The sequence below is a fragment of the Pseudorca crassidens genome, chromosome 10, assembly GCF_039906515.1.
Source record: "Pseudorca crassidens isolate mPseCra1 chromosome 10, mPseCra1.hap1, whole genome shotgun sequence".
NCBI lineage: Eukaryota > Metazoa > Chordata > Mammalia > Artiodactyla > Delphinidae > Pseudorca > Pseudorca crassidens.
Genome location: NC_090305.1, coordinates 88,328,698 through 88,349,758, shown reverse-complemented (window position 1 = coordinate 88,349,758; position 21,061 = coordinate 88,328,698). Strand labels below are relative to the sequence as shown.

The following is a 21,061-nucleotide window of genomic DNA, read 5'->3' as shown; positions in this document are numbered from 1 at the left end:
TCTGAATATTACTGGTACCTTTTGTTTTCTTTCCCTCAAATTCACACCATCTGTGGTGCCCGAAGCCCGAGTACCCACTTACCTCCTTAACACGTTTTTTCCTCGTTGTATTTTTGCCCTTGGGCTTTCTAGCTTTACAGCCCACTAAATTCTCCTACAGTAACATGGGTTTTCTCCTTGAAGCAAGTGTTCATTAAATTGTAAAGACAAAATATATCTAAGGATAAGTATCACTTGAGAAACACAGATGTCATCATTCCTTATATTGTGTATTATATTTGGGCTGGAACCTCTCTTCTGTAGAATTATATGGTGAGGAAAAGGAAGGACCCAACCTCTCACCCCAGCAGACCCTTTTATGACCCTCCAGGTGGTAGGGTGTATTTTTTTTACTTTTCTCCCAGCGGACTCAAGGGTGGGGCTCAAGTACCCACACTCACCACTGACTCAGCATCACTCCACCTCTATTGTCTGGGGTTGTTTTTCTGCACCCACCCCTCAAGCTATTTTCTCAATGGAAGAGGAAGGAAAAAAATTCCGCTGAAAACAATCCAATCCTGATCAGTTTCGCATAGCATAATAAATGCTTGTTTGGACATTGCTTGGACTGTCATTTTAGCAAGGATCTTCTGTTTGATTAAATAGCTTCTCTGTTATGTATTGAACAAAATGAAATGTATGTCATAACAGATATAACTAGATGATGACAACTTTTCTTGACTGTGAATTTCATTAAAGATATACATTTGTGTTGTGTTCTTCTGAATGACAGAAGTTGACAAATAGCTGGGGAAAGTTGTTTTCTAGGGAAAAGTTAGCAGCTCGCCCCTGTTCAGATTTTCCCAGCCGTAAGACAAAAATAAGGGTGGATCAGAAAATCAGGAGGGGTTGGGGGCCGGTGAGTGGGGTGGGAGGTGGAACCACTCATGAATGGTCTGGGGGGGCTTATGACGAGCATCTGTTTGTTTCAGGTGACTGTGCAGACTTGTTCATTGTTGTCAGTGTTGTAAGTGTTCAGTCTTACCTTCCCAGCATGCTGCTTGGATGGACGGACAGATGGATTTGTTCATTTCCTCCCTCTTAGAGCACGTATACTGTGCTGAGTCCTAGGCAGTATGAGTAGTGAAACCAGGTCCAGTGCCCTTCCTCGTGGAGCACAGGGTGAATAAATGGAAGATTTCAGTGCAGTCTTTTTTTTTTTTTGCGGTACGTGGGCCTCTCACTGTTGTGGCCTCTCCCGTTGCGGAGCATAGGCTCCGGACGCGCAGGCTCAGCGGCCATGGCCCACGGGCCCAGCAGCCGCTCCACGGCACGTGGGATCTTCCCGGACCGGGGCACGAACCCGCGTCCCCTGCATCGGCAGGCGGACTCTCAACCACTGCGCCACCAGAGAAGCCCATCAGTGCCATCTTAAAGGATAGAAAGCAGAGGCTGGTGGGCCCTGCACGGGAGAATGTAGGATAATATTCAGGGGGCAGGCTGTGGAGTTGGACCACTTGGGCTAGAGCCCTTACTAGCTCTCCCATCTTGGGCAAATTCCTTAAGCACCTTGTGCCTCTGTTTTCGCATCTGCCAAGTGGAGATAATATTAGCGTCCACTTTATAGCATTATTGTGGGGAACATGATGACAATTCTGGATAGACTTTTTTTTTTAAAGTACTGATGTATAATAGCTTGTTTGATCCACATGATACCAAATCCTATGAGACAGGAGCTCTTATCCCCATGTTACACATGAAGAGACTGAGGTTTGATGTCAGGTAACCCCTATAGGTTATGTAAGGAGAAAGGGGCAGAATGGAGGTTGGACCTCAGGCTGTCTGGCTTTCAGAGACCCTGCTTGGTCCCCTGCTTGGTACAAAGTCAGTCCTCTGTAAGTGCCACCGTTATAAGTCACCGTCAGGGATCAGGCTTCCCCAAGAAAGTGACTGTTGGGCTGAGATCGGAGAAGCCCCCTTGCTTCTCCGGGGGTCAGAGGGTAAAGCAGAAGCAAAGTGGATTCCTGGCGCTGCCTATGAAGAAGGACCATTTTGGGAGAGCCAGGTGGATAAGGGTGTAGCGTTGTTTGGTGTCTTGATTTTCCAGTTCCCAGAAGCCAAAGGCATCCTGGGCCCATTTAGTTCCCCAGAGAGGCCAAGAGGGAACAGTAGTAACTTGGCCTCTGATTCACCTTCCCCTGTCCCGGGAGAGCGCTCTGACTCGCGAGGAGCCTTTCAGGGGCCTCCTCTTGAGAGGCTGCCAGCTTTGGCGTCGGGTGTGAGCACCCCTTGCTGGGGTAAAGCAGGGCATCCCGGGAGATGCTGATCACCTACTCCTGGCTCTCAGACCCATGGGCAGTCAGCCTGTTTTCTTAAATAATGTCCCCATTTACAGATGGGTAAACTGGGCTCCCTAGCCTTTGCAGAAATGTGTGCTTGATGCCGCCGCTGAGTACTGCTCGGGCGGGATCCCCTTTTTCCAGTCCCTTCCTTCCTTCTTGCCATCGTCATCACTTCCATTATTACAAAATACATGCCTCCATAGGGCCTGTTTTTGCTTCTAGATGTTCCCATACCAGGTATGGCCAGACAAAGCCTCAAGAAGATGATTAATTGGACAAGAGTTGTGTTCAGGGGTCAAGACACAATAACAACAGTTACCCTTGTGACTGCTTCTGTGTTGTCATCCGACATTGCCTTTCCTCCAGGCATCACAAAGCCTTTTCCAGGCAGTAATTGAAATTACAACACCCCCGTGGGGGTAGGCATTATTGTCCTTATTTCTTGTGGGGAGTGAGCCCAGCCTGGAGGAGCTCAGTATCGCCAGTCACGTGTGGCCCCTGGGTGTGGGATGCTTTCCTGTGCCAGCAGAGCCCCGAATTATCCTGAACCCACCGACACTGGTTAGGTGTGAGCTTTCTCTTTTTCAAAGGTGACCTGCTGATGGAGATCACCACCCCCTGCCGCCATCCCCGACCCAGTCCCCTCCTATCCTGCCCTGGGGTGAGTTCCGAGTTCTGAGAGTGGCCGAGCCACAGAGAGAGGTTTTACGAGCAGATGCACAGAGGCCAGGAGAGGCAGCTGGGGGCTCCTTAAGGCAGTGGATTTCGAGGCAGGCCTCTCTCAGGTGAAAGTGCACAACTCGTTGGTTGATCTGGGAGACAGGAGGTGGGTGTGTCAGTGGTGCTGGTGGGTGCTGGGGCATCGGAGGGGATATCTGTGGAGGTGACCCACCTGCTGGGCCCCTTGGAGCAGTGAACTCAAGTCACCAGGATATATTTGGGGGTCCTTCATTTGGGCCAGATGGAGCGACATCACCTCCAGATTTAAAAGCGCGTTGTTGGTGGTGGCTGGTTTGAATTTTCCGTCACTGGATGACAATGGAACTAAACGGAATTTATTCTGAGCAAGGACCAGATTTCCAATGCAGATGAAATGATTTCCCTCTCACATCTTAACGGATGTTTAAACCCTATGGAGGATTTGGCTGAAGACACTCTGTGAAATTTCAACCGCACAGGAATGGGTTCTCGCCTATTATATTCTGTCTCAGCAAGTGAAACGGTGGCTGGAGCTCGCCAGAAGGAGAGCGGTGCCCGAGGAGCTGGCCTGTCGTGACACCATGATCCTGGGCTCTGTGTGCCCCTCTGAAAAGCCTAGTGCCCTCCTGAAGGCAGGTGGAAGGTGTTGTTTGAAGCGAGCCATATTTTATTTTTCTCCAGAAATTCTGAAGCTGATTGTGTGACATGAACATCTAAACAGAGTAACCGGATTCCAGTGGCAAGACCGACATCAGTTTACACATTCTTTCTCTGCCCCTCACCCTTTCGACCAAAATGGTAAATAATTTCGTTTGCGGGCAAATATCATGGCCATTTTGTACCCTGGCAGCTCTTATTTTAATGAGAAATTTGCTTTATCCAGTAGTACATTAGCAAAGTGTGTCGTGATTTTCTGTAACAGGTGTTTACGGATAATCCTGGAGGGTCTCCATCCTGATGACTTCGTCTCTCCAGTGGTGAGCTTGTAAGGCGTACACTGTTATGGGAGGTCCCCTTAGCCCTCAGATCGTCCCGGTGCCTCCCTCTGTCTAAAGGGAGTGTCAGTGATTTCAGACAGAGGTGAGAGCTTGTTTTCACTCTCTTCTCCACGAGAGTACCGAGCTCTGCCCAGCTCCCCTGGGTAGAATTACTTTGACATCATGATGCCACAGACCTGTGGTCACTAATTTTGACTGATGTCCTAACCTTGCAGCACCCGCGATGTGGGTCCTGCGTCGCATGCGGTGGCCGAGAATCCTTGTTTCTGTGTCATTTGTCAACTGGCGTTTTTAGATTTGACGTTGGTTTGACTTCTTACACGGGATGAGAATAAGATCATCAACCCACTTCATTCTAAGATGAAACAAAAGCCATTGTGACTGAAATAGAGAGTTCGGGGTGACTCACTCCACCATCAAATATGCTTTGTACACAGAGTTCCAAAGACATTTCTAACTTTTAGGCACCATTTTATGGTTGCGAGCCCTGGTTAAACTCGAGAGGACAATACAGAAGTAACACCTCCCTCCTCCCCACAAAACAGCCTCCAAGTGTTTGGGTTTAAAGTTGCAAATTCCTAGATGATGCTATCTTGTGCATCTCTTTGTTGTAGTTGTACCAGCTGTTTCCCCCCCTTTCAGCCTGTCAGAGCTACTCCCAACAGTCCAAGGCAGCACCACCAGATGATTGTATGAAGGGAATTTGATTTAATTCTCCATATCGTGCTTTTAACTAGAGACAGCGTAAAATCAAATTTGGCTAAGCTTACAAGGGTGTCGTTTAGAATGATGGATTCTCCCAACTACCAGTGTACAGTGTAAAACTTTTATTTCACCCTTTCTTTATTTTAGGTTAAACACAACTCTTGGAATGACTGTATCGCTGACAATATCTCTTTCAAACAGACTAGCCATGCCCTCTGCTGTAACTGAAACTTCCAAAAATGAGATATACTTCAACTTTTAAAATTTTATTTATGACCTTAAAACCCTCACTTTTCTAGACTAGGTAAATGGCTTGCTAATATCAAGAATATTGGACCTGATTTATTATTTTAGGAACCACTAGCATGTTACCTCACTTCTTAAGTTCTAATGGCCAAGAATGCTGTAACAAACTGAAGCAAATCAGCTTTCCTTTTTTGTGAAATTTGAAATCAGCTTATTAACTCACAGATTAATTATCCGATTTCTCTGAAATCATGTTATGTTTCAGTGTATATGTGTTTGCCTTTCTTAAAAACATTGCAAAGCAGATGTTTCATTTAAGACGTGCTTTAATTCAGGGGCTAAAATAATTTCATTTTGAATGGGATACTTACTTGCAATGATGAGATTAAAAAAATCTGTATCTATTATGTGAGGGACAAAAATGAAGAGGGAGATTGTTGGCATTCTGTTTGTGACAATTACAAAAATCTTTATTAATTGGCAATAGAAGTAGGCTCTGTTAGGCAAGAAATAGAGATCCCTTCATACCTTCCCCTGTAGGGGTAATTTTTATACCTTGTCTAGTATTTAAATACCTCTTAACTGCTAGGTGTCCATCTGTAGCCCCTTCCTGGGTCTCTAAACTAGTGTATGAAGCATGACCTTGTAACTTGCTTTGTTTATACATCTGTCAGGACAATATGTCATCTTCCCTTAAAAATGCAAACGTGCTCCCTGCAATACAGAGCTCTTTAGTCAACAAATAAATTGAGGTAAAGACTTTACCTAATACCCATTTAATTTAAATTCATTTTATAAACATAAAGACGCCTTTTAAGAGAAGCTTTAATTCCTACTAGCACCTTGATTTGTGGTTGCCATGGAGAATCAAATCTGTCATTTGACAAGAAAAGTCACCCATTTATGACAGCACTTTATCTTGTCTCTCCAGGGGAAGAAAATGTCAAAAGTGAGAGCAGAAAAAAATAAAGCCTTGAAACACCAGAATTTCTTGATTTCATTTTTATTATTCAGCTATCATATCCTTTCTGATAATAGCAACTTGGTGAAAATAAATAATGTTCCTACGGTAAAATCAAATATTTCCTATTGGAATGGACAGGGTTCTTTGTGACTGTCAGTGCTGTGAAGTCTGGCAAGAAATAGTGTTATTAGATAAACCTGCGGTGCCCAAATCCCATTTTCTTTTCATTATAGTGTCAAAATAATTATACCTGTGTAATTTGGGTAAGAAATTGCAGCATAAGTAAAATGGTCCATTGCGAGAGATTGCTGCTTTACACTTGTGTTCCTTACGGGGTGGGGTTTCTACCAGCTAAAGGAATAAATGCTGGGGGTAAAGTATTTTCATTTGAATAAAGATGTAGAATAGGTCTTCCGTATTACATGCTAAACGGATAGGTAAATGCTGTATTCTGTTACTTTGCCCACATACCTATTTTGCAAATCCGAGTTAAAAAGGCAGAATATCTCAGCTAGTCGTGAACTGGAATATTATATTTTCCCAGAGACTTAAAAAAAATATTTCATCCCATCTGATGCTCGTTTGCGTTTTTGAAAATGGTGTGGCACTCCAGGAGACTGAAAAAAATGTGCAGTTCTGATCCAGATCTGATCCAGTGATTCTTTATAGTTTGCATGTGCCCCTGTAGCGTATATATAAGTACTATGTATTTGAACACAAATACGCTGGAAGGATGTTTGCCTGCCTGCCACATTCATGGTTAAAATGTGACTCTTTTTTGAGATTTGCATTAAACAAAAATGTTGGTGTGCTGCTCCGAAAAGCACATGAAAATAATCTGGGCTGCATCTTTCTTGAGGGGGCACTGTTTTTGATTGCTGGAGTATTATACAGCTTGATGTGGTTCAGAAGTGAAGTAATCTCGTATCGATGAGATAGCATTGTAATAGCAAGCCCTTTAGTGAAGGTTTAGTGTAAATATCTGACTGGCAGGGGAGCTGGGGAGCTGGTTTCTGGAACAGTTGTGCTTCTAAGAGATTACGAAAATGGAGAAAAGAAGGGGCTGAACTCCCGTTTTCCTGAAATTGGCACGCGCTGCTGGAGTGGTAGCCAAGGCTGGTTGGGATCTGCTGTGCGGAAGCCTGCAGCCCCAGAGTTCCCGTCCTGTGTGCCCCAGCCAGGGATGTGAAGCTGGGCGTGTGTTGCTAAAAAGAATAGAGTGGGGAGAAGGAATGGCTGTGGCTCGTGGCAAATAAACCTGCCCGTAAATATCAGTAGAAACATGTTTCACAGGCATATCTTTGGATTGCGCATGTTGGACAAACTGCGTATTTATACGCAGCGGTTGAGCCATTTCCCCTACTGCTGGTGTGCCTGGGAGTTCTCAGTTGCCTAAACGTGAGACATCACGCACTCAAGTACGCTTTAAAGGGATACGCACTAAACACGAACCTGCAAAGGCCCTGTAATTCTGAATTAATGCTGCCTTGTTATTTAACACTCGGGACTCTGTGTGGCCCTTTACTTTGATAAAATTGTCACTGGAATTTCATGGAGGTAGAAAGAGAGATGTGGATTTGTCCCCCCATCAGGACTCAGACGGCTTTTGTGATTACTGAGGGTATTTGATGTGTGTACCTGGCAGAATGTGTTCACACCAGTTGGTAATGAAATTGCGATGTGGCACAGTAATTGTAGTTTCCACAGGTGTCCTAGGATTGTGTGCACAGCAGTGCTGTGGATTTGCTCGAATCCAGTGTGTGTAAATACATTAGGCAGGCTTTGGGGGCTTTTATTTTATTGGATTTTTAAGTTTTAAAATTGTATTTTAATTTTTGTTTACATAACTTTCTATGACTTCTGATTTCTATGAATTTGTGAATTGTTTATGTGTGTGTATATATATATATATATATATATTTAAGTTTCATGGTGAGGATTAGCAAAGACATTTAAGAACATGGTAAAGATGTGTGAACGAGTAAACTCTGCCTTCATAGCCTAGCATTTTGTCAGCACTCTCAAATACCTATCTTTCTACTCTAGTATGAGAATTCGTGTTTGTGTGTCCTGCTTTCTCTGAGGGGCAGTGACACATCTGTGAGATAAGTTGCCCGGGCGGTCTTTTTCATATGGGGTACTTTCCTTAGCAATAACCTGTAAACACTCTTTCTTTAAAAACAAAGCTGCAATACTAGTTGACACAGATTTTTTTACAGAAAAAAACAACAACCCGAAACACCCTGACTCTTTGATATCCCATGGTTTATTTTAAGAGCATTGCCCTGTAGTTAATAATAAAAACACCTAGCATAATACTTAGCACTTACTATTTTTCAGTCACTGTATAATTTTGGTATCTCACACTATCTCTGTGAAGTAGCCATTGCTGTAATCCCTACCTTCCAGAGGAGAAACTGGTGTGTTAAAGGAGATACACAGTCCTGAGTCCCAAAGCTAGTTCCTGGAGGACGTGGGATTTAAACAGCCTGCTTCTTTGGTCTCCAGGGGACAAAAGAGAAGGTTGAGGGTCAAGGGAACACTTAAAATAAGTTTCGGTCCCTACTGTGATGCTGTCCACTCGTATATATAACATATCAGCTCAGTACATCGTGAACTAGCTCTCACACCTGAAAAATTAGGAGTTGACGAGAAAAACCGGCACCTTTCGTTGAATGCAGCTTCTTTGCCTCTGCAATAATGAAAGTAACAGAAAACCTTATTTACATTTCAGAAGTCGTTTCCTCAAATTTCCTGTTTTGCCAGGCTTTTGCGTGTGCCCCTCTCTTTCTCTTTCTCTGTCGGGCCTGCTGCCCCCACGCTTTGCTGTAAAGCGAGACCAACTAGTTAGTCGATTTCATGAAGTTATCTGTCCACCGCGTCTCTGTTGGGGAAGGGCTGTCGCCACCCCCCAGATACTTTAATAATCAAAGCAAGGGCCACTGTAGTTCTTTCCAGGGACGTTCACTCCTTTCCCTCATCTTGGCAGGGCTTTATGGCTGTGCTTTTTGGAAACCCTTTCTCCAGGTTACTTTACCTGAAAGCTTGCTGTATGGTCGTATTAATGTAATCAAATTATAGTTGTTTTTAATAACTTAATTGAATGAAAAAGAACCCTTGGAACTGAGAAGTAAAAATAAAATGGTGGTGTGTATTAAACCGTTCTCGCACAGCCTTGCAGGTCTGCAGTGGCAGATAAAGAAAGTGTAAGTTTGTACGTGGCTCCCACCGCATCCCCACGCTTAACTATTACTAATAGCCCTTTTCTCTTTCAGGTCACCTGCATCAGGGAAACTGAAACTGTTGGAAGCGCAACCCTTAAAAATCTTTTGACTCTTCCTATGAATGAAAAACATTTGGGCTTCTTTTCTCCTCCAGATTTAAAACTTGGGCCTTTAAGAGCACAAAGTGAGAGAGGGACTCAGAAGCGAATGCATCTTCTTTTTCACTTTGCAATCAGTTAATTCTTTGAAATCCCATCGCATGCAGCATTTAAGAGTTTTCTTCATTCGTTTTATCCCGATTGTGGCAAAAGCAGTGTTTTCTTAAACATTTAAGTGAGTTTTTATTTAGGACCTCTTTGAGAGCTAGTTTTCACATTATCTTTAATTGAAAGGGAAGGTTGTTTAATGACGAAAAGCTCACCTGTAACAGGTTATTTATTGCTCCTTGTTAAATCAGTTGGTTTGGTCCTAGACAAAGTGAATATTAGATTTGAGGAGCGCGCTTGTGCATTCTGCAGCTGGTCTGTTTTTGTTTGAAGAGGTCTCCACACAGGGACGTACTCTCAGTTGTGTGCCTTGGTATTTCAGGCGGAGGGGGGATGTGTGCTCCTGCAGACATTTCCTCATCTGCCTATCATTTTCTATGAAGAGTGTAGCATTAAAGGCACGTGCGTTTCTGCACACACTTCCTTTAAGAAATTGACTGTTTGTAAAGAGATGTGTATCATTCATCAGAATTCCAGAACAGTGCCCCTGCCCCATTCAGTCTGGGGCATATACAAAGCTATGACATGGTTTTTGAAGTTTTGGCAAATTACACGGTGGCATTAGGTTGGTGAGTTTAGCAGTGGATCGAAACCAGCCCATAAGTACAGCCCAGAAGGGGGTGCACATTGGAAGTTGTGCTGCAGTTCTTAAACCATAGTGGACCCCAGGACTACAAGAGTGCTGATGATTCTGATTCAAAGGGTCTGAAATGGGACCCAGAAAGCTGTATTTTTTATCAGACCCCTCTGATGATTCGAGTCCAGGTAGTCCGTGGACTTGAACCTATGTTCTTGAAGTCGGGGAACTGTCCTTATCATCTCAGCATTAAGAGCAGCTGCATCACAATTCTTCTAGAGCAGTTTTGTTCCTCGTCTCTTGGTGTGTATTGGGACCAGCTATGGATTTTGTTAAAATGCACGTTCTGATTCAGTAGGTCTGGGAGGGGGGTGCACCTGGGACCGTGCATTTTTAACAAGCTCCCAGGTGCTGGTCCATGCCGCTGGACCAGGCCATGCTCAGAACCCCATGGTTCACTGGTTTGTATTGCACAGAGGTTTGAAAAGAAAGGAAAAAAATTAAAGCAACTCTTGGGGTGCTTTTTTGTCTCTGCGGTTTTCTGTTGAACCCTCATCTCTCTCTCTCTCTCTCTCTCTCTCCCTCTCTCTCTCTCTCTCTCTCTCTCTCTCTCTGTCTCTGTCTCTGTCTCTGTCTCTGTCTCTGTCTCTGCCTTGCCTCCTGCTGCAGTGTGTACCCACATCTGTGGCCATTAAGGAGCATTTTCACAAGTGAAAATACAGATGATGCTTGTCGTGTATGTGGAGGCACAAAGATTCTAAATTAGCCCCAGTGACCCCGGCTCTGCTCGCCCTGTAGGAATCCAGTTCTCTCCGCCAGATGGAGGGGCAGTTAAGATTCTTTTGAGACACTTTTTCTCACCTCTTCTACCGCTGCTGTTTCGTAACAAAATAGAGCCAATGTAGTTCTAAACTCCAGGGTCACTGGAGAGGGGCATCTTGCAAAGGAGGGTAAGAGAAGTAACAGTCTAGCTCCGGATTTTCCTGCTAAAGTATAAATATTTGCTTTATAAAGGCTTTGAGAGCAGAAGAGGTGGTTTGGTGGAAATACTTGAAGTCACACCAGCTCTGTTTCAGAGTTGTGGCCCCTTTCAAGCTTGCTCTGTTCGTTGTCTTAAGCACAGATGCCTGGTTCACAGTGAGTTTTAGGACTTTCTTTCTCTGCATGAAAGGAGATGAGGTGTCCTTGAAGGCTTTGTATCTTCGGCTCTGGAAGGCAGAAGGTATTAGGATGTTGGTGTTCGAGCTGGGTACATATTCCTGAATTCCCTTTCTACCTGGGCTTTCAGAAGAGGGGTGTAACCGGTGGGCTCAACTCTAAATTTCATCAGCATTTAGGGCCTGGTATTTCTTCAATGAAAATAAGATTCTAGATCGCAAAGGTGATATTGACCATCTCAGTGACTTTGGATAAGATCTTGGGGTTGAGGAGGGGAGGGGTTAGATTGAAATGAGCATTATGAGTCCGTCAGCACCAGACATACTTTTCTCCTTGTGTGGCATCCTGTTATAACTTTCCCTGTGATTCAGCCTATGGGGCTTCCCGGCTCACACCGTGAATCTCCTTTAGCTGTTAGGATAACCACGGTAACGGTTCTCAAAATACCCATTTGCATGTGTCATTCAACTTGAAGAATGTATCTCATAATTGATGTTTTGAACCAATAACTCCCATGGCCGGTAGACAGTACAAAACTGGGGTTTGGGAGGCATAAGATTGGGGGAGGGGCCCTGCTTTATTCTTGTCCGTGTTTAGCTGGCCAATCTCGGCATTTTTTTTTACGAAGCTGTGTATATCCTTATTCTTCTCCCGATTCATCTTAGGAAGTAAGGAAGTAGGCGGTATGAGAACGTTCACTGATATCGGCCCAAACATCACTGAGTGTGATAGGATTGTAGAATTTTGGCAGTAGAAGTAACATGAGGTAGCCTGTGGCCCAAGGGCCTCAAACTCAAATTGTAATGGGGGCCACACAGGTAATTACGAAGAAGTCAGAAGGTTCAACAGGGAGAGTGGAGAGCCCGACCGCACTGCCGATCCACTCCATCCAGTTGTCACCAGGACTTCGGGCCGTATTGCCAGGTCTTCTGAATTTTCTAGAGATGCCAGAGAGCAGAGTGGACCCTTATAAGTCCTTTGGAGATGTGTTCATCTTACCCATGAGGGGAAGGGGAAGGGAGAGAAAGCCAGTGCGTGGAATTCATTTCCATCTTCTGGGAACACCCGCTGATGTTCTCAGCGATTGAAAAGCTGTCAAACAAGAACATCTCACTGCAGCTGACATGGGAGGGAGATAGGCATTCCTGCTCTGTGACCGTCAGAGAATGACAGGTCTTGACCAAAGCAGTGTCCACACTCAAAAATGTGTGCCTGATCCCTCGAAGTTCAGCCCTCTCAGATATTAAAATGTAACAGGAGGCTGCTTTGGGTCAGTAAGCCTGAACCTCATCATTTATCCCAGGGAGAATAAAATTATATCTAGCAACTCATCCACTGTTGTGCCAACTGTGAATTTTCCCTCTCTTGCGTTGCTGGTTCTTTGGATCTGCCCGTGTTATTAAAAAATAAGGTATCATTGCGCGGGAATCACCTGGTTTTCCAAGCTGTTTACCATTAAACAAAGCTGCCACAGAGTAAATACCTTTGCGTTTGCCCCGTTGGCTTGGGGGTTAAGTCAGTACTTAAACTCCTGAGTATTTAGTCTTGACACTAATTTCTGTAGTGTGTAAGGCATGTCAGGATACGAGAGCTTTTCGTGTTCCCTTTACAGTTCCCCTTGATGCCATTATTTCAAAAGGTCCCGGGTGGTAGGTATTAGAAATGGATATCAATTCACCTTGTGGAGGCTCCAAGGGTGTTTAATTTTAGAGACCTAGCAGGTAACACGTTCGCAATTGCACACATATCTTTACCCTATGGGCACCGAACTTTTGCCACAGAGAGGTGTGTGACCACCTACACAGGAGATGCACGCCTTCATAAACGAGAGCGGTATAATTCTTTTTTCTTGGAAAGCTGCACCCCAGAAACCTATTGTTTTACCTGTGAAATTACCAACCTGAAGGTAGCCTGGAATTAGCACATACATTTTTATTTGGGCTTTTGGCAATTCTTCTAGCTGGACCACTTTTTTTTTGTTTTTTTCCTCTCCCTTTGGCAACGCTGGATCATTTAACACCTACACACATGAGAGACCCAGTTTTCTGTTCCTTCATGGTTCCAGTGTGTTTTCTTTTTTTTTTTCTTGGTTTGTTTTTAACATAAGGACTGGCTCCTTGATGTATTTGTCCCAGTGGCGGAAAGACGGTGCGCCCCTGATGCCTCCCTGGCTCTGCCTTCCACTTATCCTGAGCATTTCCAAACTACTGGTGTTTTAATTACTGTATTGTTCATCCGGTTCACTTGTATTTAATTGGCTTTGTGTTTGTCTTTCTGTTTCGATGAAAGGATTATTGGCGGTTTGGAAAAAAAAAAAAAAAAGGCCATTTAAGTGAAGCTCCGTCGTTTAAGACACACATAAAAATTCTTTAAGATGCCTTTTATTTGGGATCTCTTTATCTTCCTTCACAAGCTTTCTGAGAATAAGTAGTGCATGTTGAGGTTTATCTTTGCTTTTATGTGCTCCAGCCACATGCTTAACATTGAGCACATTTGAGTCGCATTTCACCGGCTTTCACAATCCTTTTAAAAAGGGACTGATCTGTTAACATCCCCCTCTTTAGATCTAGCAGACAGGATGTCCTTCCATACAAAGAAGGGCTCCCCGTCTTTCTGGCTGGCCAGTGAGTGAATGATTTCAGGCCTGGTGGGCAGTCCTCGTGTCCACGCGTCACACAGCCCAACCACAGTAGTAGGCAGCTGCATGTAATTTTGAACTCCACTCATTGAACTGTAATAAAACAATATAAGCACTGCTTGGGGGGAAGATTGGATGCAGTTATCCTTACACAAGGCTCGGGCATATGAAAGCAGTGCTGGCTGACAAGAGGATTTTAAGATTTGATTTTGATTGAATTGCAGAATTGAACAGGCCAGGAATGTCAGTGGAAGGCTAAACGCCTGTAGTGCCATAAAGTTTTATTCATGTGAGGCTTTCCAATATCAAGTAGATGGATTATTGGAAAAGGTGTCAAGGGGCATGAAATGGAAGAGCCCCAAACATCAAATGTAGGCAGGAGGGAAAAATTACTTCTTGCTTAGTATATAATTAGGTCTCAAAAAAAGAGAGAATATTCCGTAAAATTGTTTATTCTTCCCTCTCTCCAAAGAAGAAACAAATGACCCTCTCGTTATATCACTTATTATATTCTTTCAAGTGAAATTGAATTTAGTACCTAAGACAGGACCTTCTCTTATGTCATTCTTTTTTTTTTCCAGTTTTATTGAGATATAATTGACACACAGCACTGTGTAAGTTTAAGGTGTACAGGATAACGATTTGACTTACATACATCATGAAATGATTACCGCAGTAAGTTTAGTGGACATTCATCATCCCACGTAGACATAAAGTTAAAGAAATAGGAAAAATAATTTTTCCCCTGTGACGAGGAACCAACGATTTGAAAAATGTCAGGATAGTGGTTGCCTACCATGGAAAATGGCAGGGGAGAGTTTTGTTGTGTGATGGAAATGTTCTGTCTCAAAAAGGGTGTCAGTTACACTGGTGTATGCATTTGTCAAAATCCTTTGATCTCTAACACATAAGATATGTATGTAAACTTTATGTAAACTACACCTCCATAAAAGTTAACACACTGCTAGCCAGAAATCTATATATGTGGACATGTAAAATTCATAATGAAACACAGATGATTTGGAATTGACAGTGAAAGCACTCCTTATCAGAACTTGAGAAGTAGTCTTACGCCATTCTTTTTTGATTTTGTTCCAAAGTACCGTCGGGTGATAGGCTTTGTTGAAAAGAGAGGGGAGGGTGAATCGAGGATATCACTGTGCACTAGACACCACGAACTCTTCTTTTCAGAAATAAGAGAGAGGCACGTGTACACACATCCTAACACACTGGCTTATTTCATCGCTCGACAGTGCGTACAGAATCGTGCACGCATTTGCGTTGGGCAGCTGATGCGACCATTTGTGTGGGGTTGGAGAGTGGCGGTCACCGGCGATGAGCTGGTGAAGTTACACGGAAGGTTGGATGGGGAGGGCCATGTTCATTGCACTTGCCGTCCTGGTTCTTCATCCACGTGCAGTGTTCCTATTCAGATCATTAGTGAAGCACGTCTAAAAATTGCCAGGGGCGAGGTAAAGAAATACGTGTAATTTTTCAGTTTTGAATCTATTTGTTTGGCACTGCTAACCCAAGTAGTTTCGGTTAAATAATTGAAGTTAGGAATATATACGCTTGGACTCTAGCATGCAGGTGTGATTTTTCTTTGTCCTCCTCCTACCCCTTATTCTAATGTATTATGTATTTAGAAACGTTTATTTGTAAATGAGGCTTTGTGAGGTTGAAACGGAAAACCAGAAAGGAAATTTCGAACCCTTAGGGCCTTATGATTCTCAAGCCCCCTTTTCCTTTAATGCTTAATTCGAAAGAAAGGGCTTGCCTTGAGGTTGTCGTTACCTCCCTGAGATTTGTAAAACTTTTATTTATCCCGCGTCCCATAGATTTGTGTTAGAATGTATTGAGTTATACTTTACTATTATTTAGTTTTTCTAAAAATAAACTCCATAAATATTTATCTAATCAGACAGCGATTCATTTACAAGCAGCCCTTGGAAAGAGAAAGGAGTCCTCTCTCGGAGTGGTCAGCGTGCATGATCCCTAAGTGGCCCCTTTTAATTTGACGTTGCACCCCCTCCTCCTTTAGGGTTGAGGCAGAATTGATACCTGAGCATGGAATTTTCTGCTGTTGATGGACTTAATCCTAATTTGCGTGAGACAGGAGGGGAAAAAGGTTGTTTGGGGTAGATGAAAGGAAGTACTCACAAAGTTGCAAAGAGCTGCCTTTGAACTTGGTAAGATTCAAGGAAATTGGCCCTTTCCTGGGCTGCTCCCAGTTCTGTAGTTCTGATCTTCAAGAGAGGGATGAGTTACAATGTTACCCGTCAGTTTACATTGTGGTTCCTCTTTGGGAGTTACTGCCACACCCATAAATGCATGAAAATTTCATTTCACTCCCATGTCCCTTTAACACTGTATTAAGGTCAAGTAAACTAGGTACTTACGGTGCAGCATTTAAGGAGGTGCTGACCTTGAACTTGCAGGACTCTGAGAGTGAGTGCCTCCTTACATTTTGCATTTGAGGCCCCTTGCTTGCTTCCCTGAGCCCTGGGCCCTGCTTTAACACTTTTGGACGGCTGTGTTTGGGTTGCATTTTTTGCAATAGAAAAAAATCCTTGATCTAAGTGAAGCTGTTTGCTATTTCTCTAACCTCCCCTATTTTTCTTACCGAAATTAAAAAAATGACAGTGAGTGTGATTATACAGTATTGTTGGATTCCTGTTTCCATGCAGTTTCCCTGAATCGGCAGGCATGCTGCATCTGAACTGAAATGCAATTTTGCATCAGGTCTGGTCATAACATGTAGTTTTTTCTTTGATCCCACTGGAGCTAGGGTTTGACATTTGCGAACAGACTTATACACGCCACACACCTTATTAAGTGGTACAGTGGCATGTATCCTCTGTTAAAAAGACATGTGCGGGCATTACCAGGCTGAAGTTTGCTAAGCAGGTTTGCAAAGGATTAATACTTGGCAATTATTTGGCTCTGAAATTCTGGAAGGGTAATTTGGTGTTCAAAGCAGAGAAGTTAACTTGGGACGTTGAAGCAGTTGACACGAACGATCTTTGTTTCTGGCGCTCTAACTACCACCTACTAGCCACGGGGATCTCAGGAAGGACTCCCCTTGAATTCCTCCCATTTCATCCACAGGAAAACCTAGTTTGGCAGGTGCCATCATTACCTACTGGTTGACAGATGAGGGAATCATCACTTGGAGAAATGAAATCATCTGCCCAAGTTCACAGCTCAAGAACAACAGAGCCTCACCCTTGAACTCTTAATACCGGTGTTCTTTACCACCGCATAACCCTTCCGTTTATTGTCCAGGGATGTTATTACAGGTACAGTCTGCCCTTTGGAAGAGGTACCAGAATTTCCTTCCTATGTATTGCTTATCCTTACAAGTCAAGAGCCTTCGTTTGCAGGACTGTTGAGGCATTCAGTGCCCACACGAAGTTTTTGCAGACTTAATGGAGCAAGATTTTGTACATTTCTTTGTGGAAGCCATTCACAGAGGAGCGTGTAAGCGGAAGAGAAGCAGTGGGAATGCTTAAGTCTCGACAGGGGAGAAGGCCCTCCTGGTAGAGCAGCAAGTAACTGTCAGTCACTAAGATTGAAGTCTTAGAAGGATTCTGCACTGGGGTTCCCCCCGACCCCGCCAGCCTGGCAGCATTCGCCTTCCTAAGCAAGGAAGCGTTCTTTGGATCCCTGAACCCATGACGGGTTCCATGAGGTCTGGCACTGTCTGATGTGTGGTGTGTATGAATGAAACCTCTCTGCTAAAAGCTGAAATCGGTTGGAGAAAACTGGAAGAATGAGTCATTTCAGGTTCTTCTCTCAGAACATGTCTATGCTTGTTTCTGGCTGTTTCCAAAGCGCTGAAGTTTCTCTGTGATCCTGAGCAGGACAAAAGGGAGAGAAATGGATATCCACCTTCCCCCCATTCTGGTGAGTATGCAAGTTTAAGAGAAACATGTTAAAAAGGCTAGATTCTTTTCGAAGGAGCCTGTCTCCTTCGAAAAGTTATAAACTGCGTCTTAACAGGTAAAGCCCTCGGAACACGGCTGGCCTTCTTCTTAATAACCTTGCTGTTGGCATGAGGCCTTGTCCACACTTTTCTTTGGTACTTCTTCTCAGTTCCCAGGTGGTAACTGGAACACAGGCCTTGATGGTTTCGACTCTCCACAGATGGATTGTAAAACAGATGATGGAGCAGAGTGGCATTCCGGTGCTGGGGAACCAGGTCTCTCACAAATTGACTTTCAGCTGCAGTGATTCCCATTTCGATCGGACTCTGACCTCATGGTGTCTGCTTGCTAGTCACTGCCCAGGCGCCGCCCTGCCTTCGTTCGTTCATCTGTTAAATGGGCATTGCTCCCTGTGAGCTCTTAGAGGAACACCGTGAACTCACTTGGTGATATTTGCAGCTGAGGGCCTGGTCATACGGTAACTAAATATAAACAACAGTCATGACTGATGTGTGTAGACGTACGTGTAGACGGAGGTGTCCAGGCCACAGATACGTTTTGATTGACTTGTGTGGTGTTCTACCTAAAATATTGGAATTTATCACTTAGGTTTACTGAGATTTCCTATGCAGTACCCAGATTTCTGGTTTCTTTTCACAGATCAAAAGATGTGGGGACACCAGCCTTTCCCCCAGGCTGGGGCCAAGGTGCTGGTTTAGATGGGGCTCGTCAAGCTGTCTGGTTAGGGATGCTTCCCACACTCCCTGGTGTTTGATTCCCTGTCTGCTTCATTCGTTGAAGCAATTGCCTGGCCCCTGTGGGCATTTGCGTTGGCAACCCTGATACAGTATGTCCTGAAGCGTGTGGACTGGTACACGCGAGTGTGGACATCATCGGGATTCACAGTCATTCCCGCTGAGGCGTGTGCAGCGAGGTTTCTGGAAAGTGCCAGGTTTTTTTTTTTTTTAATCCCTTAAGTGATTTAAACTTCCTGGAAGCTGTGCATCCCATGTAAACAATGGGACCCGTAGAAAAAACACACTCATTGGAGAATTACGAGGCATATAATTTTGTCTTTAAGTTCTTACAAACGAATTGTAAGAACATGACCTCATAGAAACCTCTGAGACATTACAGCGTTTTAATAACACTTTGCTGCTCCATGGGCTGCCTCATTTTTACTTGTATTAATTTGAGTTCTTATCCTATGTGTGGTAGCGGGCGCCTGTCTCCAGCTCCACCCTTGTGTGCCTCGGGGAAGCCGCCTGGTGCCCTCCCTCCTTGGGGCAGAAGCTCCAGGGGCACATCCCTGGAAGAGTTGAGCTTTCACCCTCTCCTTCATTCCTGTACCGGCTTCTTCCCTGCTCATTACCACCCGTGCTTCCTCTTAGACCGCCAGCAGCACATTATATTAACGCCCCCCCACCCCCCCCATCTGCAGCCAGAGTCGTTCCCACCACCGTGCCTGTGCCTGTGACTACAAAACCCCCAATCGTGGGGTGCCCCTGCGTGGCAGCAGCTCAGGGAAGCCAGTCTCCGCAGCCCCCATGTTCTCATGGGACCCAGGCTTCTCGGAGAAGGGCAAGAGCTGCCCTCTGCTTCTGTCCCCGTGGCAACCGGGTCGTCCACAGTGAATACCTGGATCCATCCATCCATCCATCTGCCAGTTCTTTTTTTTTTTTTCCGGCCGCATGCCATGGCTCGTGGGATTTTAGTTCCCCGACCAGGGATTGAACCTAGGACCTTGGCAGTCAGAGCGCCGAGGCCTCATGACTGGACCACCAGGGAATTCCCCATCCGCCAGTTCTTTTCAATAGATATTGCTTGATTGAGTGCCTCTGATGTACCAGGCACTGGTGTTTTCAACACTCTGTGAAAACATGAGATGCCGATGAGACGTCAGAACCACAGGGAGTGGGACAAAGGCCATTATAAAAGGTGGAACTGACTTTGTGTGTTGAATATCATGGAGTTCAAACAAACTTAGACTCTTAGGACTTCCCTGGTGGTGCAGTGGTTAAGAATCTGCTTGCCAATGCAAGGGACACGGGTTCGAGCCCTGGTCTGGGAAGATCCCACAGGCCACGGAGCAACTAAGCCCGTGCGCCACAACTACTGAAGCCTGCACGCCTAGAGCCCGTGCTCCGCAACAAGAGAAGCCACTGCCGCGAGAAGCCTGCGCACCGCAGCTAAGAGGAGCCCCCGCCCTCTGCAACTAGAGAAGGCCCGCACGTAGCGACGAAGACTCGACGCAGCCAGAAATAAATTAGAAAAACAAAAACAAGAAAAAACAAACCGAGGATCTTAGAAGTTCTTGAGAAGCTCTCTGGATGGAGCTCATTTTTCTTTTTCAGAGACTTCAGGGGGCAGTTTATTACATGGGTAAGATGTCGTCCTCTGCGTCAGCCCTGTTCTGCTTCCAAGCAAGACACCGGGGGCTGTCATTTACGTTGCCAGTGATGTGCATGACCCCTCTTAAGTTGGGCAGTGCACACCCTTCCCAGCCATCCACGGCGGCCTTGATTCAGACAGACCTGCATTTGAGTCTTGCTTTTACCGTTTATTTGTGAGCCCGCACAGGTTTCTTGAGCTCTCCCAAATTTGGTTTCTTCGTCTGCAAAGTGGGGTGGCGTTATGGTACCTGCCTCACAGGTGCCATAGTGAAGATGGGGGTAGGGAGGAGGAGGCATGTTAAAGCCCCCGAGTACCTGCCACGTGGTCTGTACTCAAGAAATAGTCACTGCTGTTAATGGAATGAATGATCGCCTTTCCCACATCGTCCCCCTTTCCCCAGCCGCGTGGTGCACTTTGAAAGGGATATGTGAATCCTTCACATTCGTTTTCCAGAAAATTGAGGTCACCGACTTGTTTCCTTCTTGATCGCTCCAGCCTGCAGTCGCCAGGCCATCTCCCCCTCTGCCGTGCCTCGGGCTAAGCTACAGCAGGGCGTGTACAGAGCTTCCCTGGTGAACGTCCGTCCGTCCGTCTGTCCGTTTGCCTTACTGCCTGTGATTTTGCCTGCTTATCTAATCCAGGGAAGAAGCGGCCACTCCTCAGCCTTGGGCAGGCCGGTTGCGGGCTGGCCCGTAATAATACAATTATGAAGGTTAACAGGAAAAAGTGGGGTCCAGGAGCAATTCCAGGCAGCTGGCAGCCCTGCTGAATTGGAAGCGCCCCACCAATGAAAACTGCAGCGAGAAGCAAATTAAACCTCCTATCTGCCATCTCACGCTCTTCTCTCCCCTTTCCTGTTTGGACTTGAAAGGCGATTGGAGCCAGGGCCCTGACAGTTGACGGAAGTGCTGCAAGGGGGGAGTATTTATTTACAGTGAGTTGTGG

The 21,061-nt window shown here is 45.0% G+C and overlaps 1 protein-coding gene across 13 annotated transcripts in view; it reads left to right on the top strand.

The window, feature by feature from the left end:
• The window catches only part of FOXP1 (forkhead box P1), a 596,348-nt gene that overhangs the window by 117,579 nt on the left and 457,708 nt on the right, over positions 1–21,061 (top strand). Inside the window, exon 1 of one of the 13 annotated variants that reach the window (XM_067755199.1) lies at positions 17,580–17,702. The exons of the other annotated variants lie outside the window; for them this stretch is intronic. The gene's annotated coding sequence lies outside the window, so the exon portion shown is untranslated. Of the gene's footprint in view, positions 1–17,579; positions 17,703–21,061 lie in introns of those variants that run through there. 13 annotated transcript variants of the gene reach the window in all.